Source organism: Taudactylus pleione, unplaced genomic scaffold (assembly GCF_031769625.1).
Source record: "Taudactylus pleione unplaced genomic scaffold, aTauple2 ptg000031l, whole genome shotgun sequence".
Lineage (NCBI taxonomy): Eukaryota > Metazoa > Chordata > Amphibia > Anura > Myobatrachidae > Taudactylus > Taudactylus pleione.
The window spans coordinates 412,683-424,132 of NW_028284433.1; positions in this window are offsets into that span (position 1 = coordinate 412,683).

Genomic DNA, 11,450 nt, shown 5'->3' on the forward strand with positions numbered 1-11,450 from the left:
CACTGGAGGGGGGGCAACTCAGGTAAAATAGAGCCAGTTTGTACAGGGGCCTCCAAATTGCCTCTTTTTCCTGCCAGTACAGGTATGGACTGTCTGACATGCCTACTTGGATGCTGTCACCGATGTAATCCTCCACCATTCTGTCAATGGTGACAGTATCATATGTAGTGACAGTAGACATGTCAGAAATTGTTGCCAGGTCCTTCAGTCCGGACCAGATGTCCAAACTTGGTCCTGCCTGCCCTGCAACACCGCCAGCGGGTTGCTTAGGATAGCTAAGTTTTTTCCTGGCAGCCCAAGTTGCGGGAGAAAATGAAGAAGGAGCTGTTGACGTGTCACGTTCCGCTTCAGCTGACAGTGTGTTCACCAGCAGGTCTTTGCACCTCTGCAGGCTTGTGTCGGCCGGAAAGAGAGACACCACATAGGCTTTAAACCTAGGATCGAGCACGGTGGCCAAAATGTAGTGGCCTGATTTCAACAGATTGACCACCCTGGAATCCTGGCAAAGCGAATGAAGGGCTTCATCCACAAGTCCCACATGCCAAGCAGAATTGCTCCGTCTTAGCTCCTCCTTCACTTTCACCAGCTGCTTCTGCAAAAGCCTGATGAGGGGAATGACCTGACTCAAGCTGGCAGTGTCTGAACTGACTTCACGTGTGGCAAGTTCGAAGGGCTGGAGAACCTTGCACAACACGGAAATCATTCTCCACTGCGCTTGAGTCAGGTGCATACCCCCTCCTTTGCCTATGTCATAGGTGGATGTATAGGCTTGAATGGCCTTTTGCTGCTCCGCCATCCTCTGAAGCATATAGAGGTTGAGTTCCACCACGTCACAACCTCTTGCTTCAGGAGATGGCGGGGCAGGTTCAAGAGTGTTTGCTGGCGCTCCAGTCTTCGGCACGCAGTCGCTGAATGGCGAAAGTGGCCAGAAATTTTTCGGCCCACCCAAAGCGTCTCCTGCACGCCCCTGTCACTTTTCTGAAAATTCTGCACCACCAAGTTTATTGTGTGAGCAAAACATGGGACATGCTGGAATTTGCCCAGATGTAATGCCCGCACAATATTGGTGGCGTTGTCAGATATCACAAATCCCCAGGAGAGTCTAAGAGGGGTAAGGCACTGGGCGATGATTTCCCTCAGTTTCTCTAAGAGGTTGTCGGTGGTGTGCCTCTTACTGAAACCGGTGATACACAGCGTAGCCTGCCTTGGAACGAGCTGGCGTTTCTGAGATGCTGCTACTGGTGACGCTGCTGCTGTTGCTGCGTAAGGTGATACATCTACCCAGTGGGCTGTCACAGTCATATAGTCCTTAGTCTGCCCTGTTCCACTTGTCCACATGTCCGTGGTTAAGTGGACATTGTGTACAACGGCATTTTTCAGGACACTGAGGACACTTTTTCTGACGTTTCTGTACAGTCTCGGTATCGCCTGCCTAGTGAAGTGGAATCTAGACGGGATTTGGAACCGGGGACACACTACCTCCATCAATTGTCTAAATCCCACTGCACTAATGGCGGATACCGGACGCACGTCTAACACCAACATAGCAGTCAAGGCCTCAGTTATACGTTTTGCTTCAGGATGACTGCTGTCGTACTTCATCCTCCTCGCTAAGGACTGTTGGAGGGTCAATTGTTTAGTAAAAGTAGTGGTGTTCCTACTTCCTCTCTGGGATGATGAATGACTCCCAGCAGCAGCAACAGCAGCAGCGGCAGCAGTAGGCGTAGCAATGCAGGATCCTCCAGAGGAATCCCGGATAGGAGAGTCAGTCTTGCCAGTGACATGGCCTGCAGGACTACTTCCGATCCTGACTAAGGAGGAAATTGACGGAGGGAGTTGACGGTGTGGTTTGCAGGCGCTTGGATACAACAGCACAACGGGATTTAGGTGTCGCTGGACTGCTTACGGCCTTAGCCAAAGTTTTTGAACTTGACAGTAACTTATTATGAACGCGCTGCAGGTGCCGTATAAAGAAGGTTGTTCCTAGGTGGTTAACGTCCCTACCTCTACTTATTCCACCTTTACATATGGTACATATGGCAAGACAGTTGTTGTCCGGATTTCAATAGAAATATTGCCAGACCAAAGAGGTGGAATGTTTGGTCTTCTGCCCAGGCATGACCGTGATGGGCTTTTTCATCCCACGGACAACAACTGTCTCCCCCGGAGCCTGATTTAAACAAACCACATCACCATCAGAATCCTCCTCGCCAACTTCCTCCTCAGCGCCAGCTACACCAGTATCCTCATCCTGTTGTACTTCAACAGTGACATCTTCAATTTGCATATCAGCAAGTGGACTGTGGGTGCTCCTTTCAGCACTTGCAGGGGGTGTGCAAATGGTGGAAAGAGCCACCTCTTCCCGTCCAGTGCTGGAAAGGTCAGGCATCGCAACCGCCACCACACTTGGACTCTCCTTGGGGATTTGTGATATCTTCTTAGAACGCACAGTTCTTCGCTGTGCTTTTGCCAGCTTAACTCATTTGATTTTTTTAGTGGGAGGAGGGCTTCCACCGTCATGTGAAGCTGAACCACTATTCATGAACATAGGGAAAGAACTTAGCCGTTCCTTGCCACTCCGTGTCATAAATGGCATATTGGCAAATTTACATTTCTCTTCAGATGGTTTAAATGTTTTTTTTAAGGTAATTTTCCTGAACTTTGTCATTTGGGATTGTATGTGGCTTCTACTATGACATTGGGCATCGGCCTTGGCAGACGACGTTGGACGCATGTTATCGTCTATGTCATGACTAGTGGCAGCAGCTTCAGCACTAGGAGGAAGTGGTTCTTGATCTTTCTCTATTTTATTATTATCTGAGAAAGTTTGGTCCTCCATTTATGTTATATCGATTATATATATACGTGCGGCTAAGGCGCACACAAACACAGAAAATATTTTTTTATTTTTGCTGGAGAGTAGTGCACTTTGTGGGTTACACCACCCTTTAAGAAATGAGCCAGCCGGCTCTTTACTTATGGGACACAGGTGCACGCTTGGCGCTGCTCCTTTGTTGATGCACGTGCGGCTACTGCGCACACAATTCACAAACACAGAATTTTTTTTTCATTTGGTTTGGAGTGTACTTTGGGGGTTACAGCACCATTTAACGGTCAAGCCAGCTGGCCCTTTACTTATGACACAGGCGCACGCTTGGCACTACTTTGTTGATGCACGTGCGGCTACTGCGCACACATTTCACAAACACAGAAAATATTTTTTTATTTGGTTTGGAGTGTACTTTGGGGGTTACAGCACCCTTTCACGGTCAAGCCAGCCGGCCCTTTACTTATGACACAGGCGCACGCTTGGCACTACTTTGTTGATACACATGCGACTACTGCGCACACAATTCACAAACACAGAAAATATTTTTTGATTTGGTTTTGAGTGTACTTTGGGGGTTACAGCACCCTTTAACGGTCAAGTCAGCCGGCCCTTTACTTATGACACAGGCGCACGCTTGGCTACTGCGCACACAATTCACAAACACAGAAAATATTTTTTTATTTGGTTTGGAGTGTACTTTGGGGGTTACAGCACCCTTTAACGGTCAAGCCAGCCGGCCCTTTACTTATGACACAGGCGCACGCTTGGCACTACTTTGTTGATGCACGTGCTGCTACTGCGCACACAATTCACAAACACAGAAAATATTTTTTTATTTGGTTTGGAGTGTACTTTGGGGGTTACAGCACCCTTTAACGGTCAAGCCAGCCGGCCCTTTACTTATGACACAGGCGCACGCTTGGCACTACTTTATTGATGCACTTGCGGCTACTGCGCACACAATTCACAAACACAGAAAATATTTTTTTATTTGGTTTGGAGTGTACTTTGGGGGTTACAGCACCCTTTAACGGTCAAGCCAGCCGGCCCTTTACTTATGACACAGGCGCACTCTTGGCACTTCTTTGTTGATGCACGTGCGGCTACTGCGCACACAATTCACAAACACAGAAAAAAAATATTTTTTTTTTAGCACTTGGGGGGAGCACCCCTGACGGACAGAGCAACCCCTGGACAACACTGCTGCACCCCTTTAGGACTGGGACACTGCACAGGACTTTGGAGTGGACACAGCCCCTATGGACAACTGACTGCACAACACAGTCCAGCCAGCCCCTATGGACTTTGAAGTAGTGGACACAGCCCCTATGGACAACAGCAGCACAGCGCAGCACAGCACAGCACAACACTACTTTGCACTACACTACACTACACTACACAGCCCAGCCAGCCCTAACTCCCACCCTCCCTCTTCACTGTCCACAGCCGAGTGAGAAAATGGCGCCGACGCGGGTACCTTATATACGATCCAAAACCCGCGAGATCCCGAAGGCGGGATGATGACGTTTTGCCTCGATTTCAGATCCAAGTCAGGCAGGAAAAGTCGAGCCTGACTCGGGTCGGCCTCGGATCGGGGGGGCTCGGGGGGGTTCGGATTTCAGAAATCCGAACCCGCTCACCCCTAGTTTAAACCACCTCTTTTCTTATTCTAATCATTCGGTTTCTCTTCTAGGACATTGCACAAATAATGATTGGATCAGGTTGAACAGTCTAAAGGGGATGTAGTTGAAATCTCGACTGCCGTGATGGCTGCGCTCAGAATGCCAGCGCCGGAATCCCAACACCAGTCAGAATCCCAGTGCCAGCATCACCATGGTAAGTATTGGGGTTAGGGTGAGGGTTAGGCACTAGGGGGAGGGTTATGGTTAGACACTAAGGAGGAGGGTTAGTGGTTAGGCACTGGGGGGGAGGATTAGGTTAGGCACTGGGGGGAGGTTAGGTTTAGGGTGCGGGGAGGAAGGGTTAGAGGTAGGTTTGGGATACTTACTGACAGATGTCGGTATCCTAACCCCGTCGGGATACTGACGTCGGGTTTCTGATCACAGAATCCCAAGCGACGGCATCCCGTACCCAACATGTTAACTCTATTAAGTGCTAGATAACCTCAGAAAATTTTTATAGGAACAGTTATACTCTATATCTCAGGTATGTTATTATATACTTTAACTTACTCACAGTTCAATAATATATTAGTCTTTTCCTAACAATGTGTCTCTGCTGGGTCTGTAGAGGTGGTGCACAAGAGAAGACTTTAAAAGCCTACGCTTTCCGATTTTGTTGGCTAGGGATAAACTGTTTTGCTTCCTTATATGTTATCCTGTACCCTGTTGCTGACTCCTTTTTAAGCCACTACTGACTAAAGATGAACGGTTTCTGAGTACAGATCTATACTTTGTTTGAAAAATGATATCCTTAAAGTGTAGATATTCCAAGGGTAGTTATTAAGGTTATTAAGTTTCTATTCTTTAGCAACAGCAGTGGCGGATCCATGGGTGGGGAGGGAAGGGCGATTGTAGGGATCGCCCCCCCCCCCCTAGCGTCCTTGCCTCTCTGGCTTTGGGACTCGGAACGGGAGTCAGCAACACTGCGTCTTCATCCAGGTGAGTGCTGCTGCTGGCTGATGGGCCCGCCTCCTGTTCCGCTCCTCCCCCTCCTGCTCCAGGGACTGGTGCTACTGCTGGCTGAATGGCCCGCTTCCCGCTCTGCTCCTCCGCCTGACTAGGTCACCATCGCAGGGTCAGAGGTATCATCCACTCCCGCAAATTGTGGGATTATGCTGTGGGGGTGGAGCCTAATAATGGAAACTACTTGGCCCCGCCCCCATCAACAACCTGCAGCAGCATGTCAGGATAGGCTCCAAAAGTAAGTGTGCCTTACAATTAAATTTATATAAGTGGGGGTGTGTAGGTATGTCACTATGTAAGTGTGGGTGTGTATGTATGTCACTATTTAAGTTTGGGTCTGTAGGTATGTCCCTATGTAGGTGTGGGTGTGTAGGTATGTCCCTATGTAAGTGTGGGTGTGTAGGTATGTCACTATGTAAGTGTGGGTGTGTATGTATGTCCCTATGTAAGTGTGGGTATGTAGGTATGCCACTATGTAAGTGTGGGTGTGTATGTATGTCCCTATGTGAGTGTGGGTATGTAGGTATGTCACTATGTAAGTGTGGGTGTGTAGGTATGTCCCTATGTAAGTGTGGGTGTGTAGGTATGTCCTTATGTAAGTGTGGGTGTGTATGTATGTCCCTATGTAAGTGTGGGTGTGTAGGTATGTCCTTATGTAAGTGTGGGTGTGTTTGTATGTCCCTATGTAATATATGCGTGTGCTATAATATATATAATGTGTTTATGTGCATGTGTCCTATGTAATATATATATATACCGTATATACTCGAGTATAAGCTGAGTTTTTCAGCACAAAAAATGTGCTGAAAAAGTACCCCTCGGCTTATACTCGAGTCAAGTGTAGCGCTGACCGGACGGAGTTCGGTCAGCGCTACACACTGCCAAACACACAGCCGCCGGAGCCGGCAGCTGCGTGTTTGGTGTAATCAGCAGCCGCTGAGAGTCTGTCAGACTCTCAGCGGCTGCTGCTGCTCCCACTGCGGGAGCCATCTTCCGGCTCCCGCAGTGGGTGATGGGAGACACGTCGTCATGACGACGTCTCTCCCATGCAAAGCGGCCGGAGGAGCGGACAGCGGCGGGACCAGGAGCGGGAGTTTAAGGTAAGTGTTTATTTTTTTTTTATTCTTTTCACGTCTCTCTCTACTAGGGGGGGGGGGACTACAGGGGGCACTACCAGGGGGCGATGACTACAGGGGGCACTACCAGGGGGCATTATCAGGGGGCACTACCAGGGGGTGATTACTACAGGGGGCACTACCAAGGGGCATTATCAGGGGGCGATTACTACAGGGGGCACTAAAAGGGGGGATTACCACTGGGAGAACTACAAGGGGGGGATTACTACAGGGGGCACTACCAGGGGGGGATTACTACAGGGGGGGATTACTACAGGGGGCACTAAAAGAGGGGATTACTACAGGGGGCACTAAAAGGGGGGATTACCACTTGGGGAACTACCAGGGGAGGATTACTACAGGGGGCACTACCAGTGGGGGATTACTACAGGGGGCACTAAAAGGGGGGATTACTACTGGGGGTACTACCAGGGGGGGATTACTACTGGAGGCACTAAAAGGGGGGATTACCTCTGGGGGCACTACCAGGAGGGATTACTACTGGGGGCACAACCAGGGGGAATTACTACTGGGGGCACTACCAGCTGCTGCCATTTCCCACACTAGGCTTATACTCGAGTCAGTAAGTTTTCCCAGTTTTTTGGGGTAAAAGTAGGTACCTCGCCTTATATTCGGGTCGACTTATACTCGAGTATATACGGTATATATATATTATATATAGTGTGTGTCTCCAGGAATACTGGGCGGCACCTTGCAGTCACCACTGTACTGTACCTTCTAGCATCGCTAACTGAGGGGGAAGCATGGAGGGCACACATTCACACATTTCTGTGTGAATTGTAAGCAGTCATCTATTGTAGTGTTGGAGTTGGAGTTAAAAGAGAATTCACACCAAGAGTTTGTATACATAGGTGCTCCAAAATAAGAAATATAGAAATTGGAATAATCCATGTGACCAGCAAGCTAAATAAATAAACAAAACAAAAAAAAAAAACAGCTTTTAAAGGGGAGGAGTTTAGGACTAGAAAGGGGTGGTGCCAGGATAGAAAAGAGGAGGAGTCAAGGTTATTATCATTAAACCGCCCCCCCTAAATGAAAAGTCTAGATCCGCCACTGAGCAACAGTTGCAGTGAAAAGGCTGTAGCTGGCTGGAATCATGCACTAATGAGTTACTGTTGTTCCCTTATGAAAGTGTGCAGCTAGGCTGTGTACGAAGTGACACTGTGCCGGGATGGTATGCCGTGCACAATGCTGGGGAAGCTACTTGTCACTGTTTGTAGCCTGACAGCTGGGACATAAGATGGCTATGCTCCGTATTATTACAGACCTCTCCAGCAGTTCAGCCCCATATCATGAAGTGGGAGTCTGCCGATGGGGAGATCACCGCCCTCCTTCCCATCAGCTCTGACACTGGGCTCCCAGCTCACTTCCCTGCCCGCCTTGGAGGAGGGAGAGTCTGCCTCACAGTCAGCGTCCAAATAGAAGGGATCAACTTTCTGCTCTCCACCACTGGCTGCAATCACTGTCGGATCACAGGCGCACACCGCCGGGAACTTCAACAGCCAGCTCTTACAGGCAGTAATACCGATTCCCAGCAGTTAAGCCACATATGATCTCATCTCCGAGTGCCGGCTCAGCACGTGATGGCAGGGACGTCATCGACCCAGCTCAGGCTGCCAGTTTGAAAAAGGTCACACCCGTGATGAACCCATGTACAAAATCCCATGGTGCGACCGGGATTGCGATTTGAAAGAAGTATCACTGACCAGTGGCGTCACAAGGAGGGTGCGGCCCGCACCCGGGTGTCACCCGCCGAGGGGTGACACCAAGGTGCAGACTCCCTCTCACAGACAGGAGCCGGGTGCTTCACTGTAGCATTAAGTGCAGCACTCGGCTCCTGTCACTGAGGGAGCCGACCGGCACTCCACACAGGGACCTCCTGCAGCCACCCTCCCCCCCCCCCAAGTAATAGGCACAGGGGATTGGGCCACGTGACCACGCCCCGTCGCGCATGGCCAAGCCCTTTCCTGCATGTTCTCACCCCCTTTTTGACATCACGGGGCGCACAGCATCACTCCCAGCACCGGGTGACACTGCGGGGAGGGACGCCACTGTCACTGACTCATCGACGCCCTGCCTAAACCCCTGGACCTAGAGACATGGAAATCGGAGCATACATCCGTGAGTTCGAATGTGCAAGGGCTTAGACGCCCACTTGCTGCGCCCATACACGCAGTAATACCGATTGGTGCATCCTTAGATGCCACTATCAGTAGCACCATCAAAACTTGCACCGGTCCTACGGCAGGGGCAGTTTCTCGGTCTGTGTATGGTCTCCTGTGTGGGCGGTTGAGCGTCAGCGCCTGCAGCTGCTGTCACCGACAAGCCCGCAGCGCTACAACAACACGCCCATAAGACAGACCCTCTCTGTGCATGCAGTAGGGCACCTCCCTATCATCGCCCAAGAATGCCCACTTCCTATCCACTACACTTCTCCCTGCATGCGTCTGAAATCGTGACTCTGTATACTAGACATGTGCAGTTCGGTTCTCCAGAAATACGAATCCACCCGAATTTCATGAATCCGGGTAAATCCGAGTCGCGGTTCTAATCTCCTGAGGAGTTCCGAGTAAATCCGGGTCGTGGTTCTGATCTTTTTGCGGTTCGGAATTCAGATTTTAAATCTGAATTTCGGGTTTTGGATTGCATAAATTCCATGATTTTAGCTGTTTTTAAACCTATTTATCTATTTTTTATTTAAAAAATCCAGATCCAAAACCAAAACACTTGAGAGTGGTTTGCAAAACCAAATCCGGATCCAAAACCTTGAGCAGATACAGATTAAAAAACAAAACACGGTGGTCGGCGCACATCCCCTACTCTGTACAGACGCAATCGTTGCGCATGCGACTTAGACATATGCACAGTAGCAAAAAAATCGCTCCACTACATCCAACATCGGCAGTGCGCACATCTCTGAATCAGCCCATGGACGATGATCTTGCGAGTGCGAGTCATCGCGGCAATAGCCGAACTTTAAGGCAGCCCGAACTCGCACAAAAGTGCTCACGGCCCCATAGAGCTCAGAGCGAAATTGTGCAAATCCGGGCTCGGAGCCGGCCGCGAGGGGAGCGAGATGAGGTGCCTTTGCCGGCGTTTTAATGCCGTGGCAACGGCAACTCGCCCCCTTCGCGTATAATTGGATTGACCCCTAATTCCGCATTTCAATCCTGTTTTGATTTGCATTGTGTCTTTTTGTTTCCATCCTTTTTATGATAGAATAGCTGTAATACTGCTCTTAAGTTTAACTTCCAGCCATAAACTTTATGTAATATTGCTGCGCGTGGACTGTTCTAGACCCATGGCACAAAGAAAAAAGCCAGTAAACTAGACCGGGTACAGAATAATGATCTCCTTTATTTGTTGTGCACTTGGCTTTCCCTATCTCGGTAATTGAGTCTCTTTTTTTTTTTTAAACCGTTTTATTAAGAAATAACCCAGAAGATTTACGATCGGTTGAATGTGAGAAATTCACAACTTTCAGCCCAGGAAATTTCCTTGGTCTTTTTATTTCATCTCCTTTGATTCAGCTGCATTTATATATTTTTTCTTATGTCCTTTTGAAGTTGTTTGTTTTTCTATCCAAAAGTCCTGAAACTCCAAAATGCTGCCTATTACACAATAAATTGTAACTCAATAGACGATAAAGTGTTTGTAGGCACACAGTAGAAAGTTTTCCTGATTAGGGAGTTACAGACTAGGACACAAAGGAGGTTGTTCCAACAGCGTACTTGTGATAAATGGATGTAAAATATTACTGTTGATCTCTCTCTCTCTCTCTCTGGACGGGATGTACTAAGGGCAGAAATGCAGTCAAACCCCAGAGCTTCGACCTGGTGAATAACGTTACCCAATAGAGGCCTACGGGCTTCTTTACGTGTCTTGCACTGAGGGGGATCAAATCAGATCCCTCCCAGTGTGCCCGGCGGCTCGCGCGTCATTCTGCACATGGGCAGAGGGATGCCAGAGGGACTTCTGAGTCATAAACCCAGAAGTCCCACTATCGCTAAGGACTGCTCTTATCGGGAGAGTTGTCCTCTGCGATTTTCTAGGTACAAACCGGCGATATTAAAATAGAGTGCATTTCATATGCAAGGAGTTAAATTAAACACCTCAGTCAGTATGTCTGATTACGGGTTATGGAGGGTTAAGGTTTTAGTTACTAGGCAGTGTTATGGGAGGGGGTGATGGGGGTCCCAGTGTTATGGGAGGAGGGATGCTAGGGGGTGGGGTTTCAGGGACTTTTCAAGGAGATTGCTGTAGCAGCCATCTTAGGTCTTCTTCCTTTTGGTTTGTTCCCCGCCCGCCCTCCCTGTTTTTTCGGTCTATTATTAGTGTCAGCTTTGGCGTTTGGTGTGAAAGAATGGCTTCAGTTGCCATCTGTCTATGGAGCTTCAGGTGCTCTCCCTCCCCTATACATGGCTTAGGCTGATTCTTCCCTACTGGAGTCAGCGGTACCGTCGCTCCAGGTGAGCTCATGTTGTGTCATTGGGGCGGAAGGTGGATACCTTGCGTGCGGTAATGGGCTGGCTGGCCGCCTCCCATTTTGGTGGATCTTGCATTGTGGGGCTGTTCTTTCGGTGCCACCATTCTTTATCTGTCCTTTCCTCTTAGTTATTTTGTATTGTTTAATATTTTTATTATCTGTTAGTTTAAATAGTCATTTATAGTTTAAATAGGAAAATAAATAAAAGCTGACCTTCCTTTCTCCTTAAGCAAGTCTTAGTGTCGTTATTTCTATATTATTATGGTTACTGGTTTTGCACTACACTGGGAGTGGAAAGACATACTGTACATCTGGTGATGGGGAGTCTATTATCGCTGGTATGTACACGATAA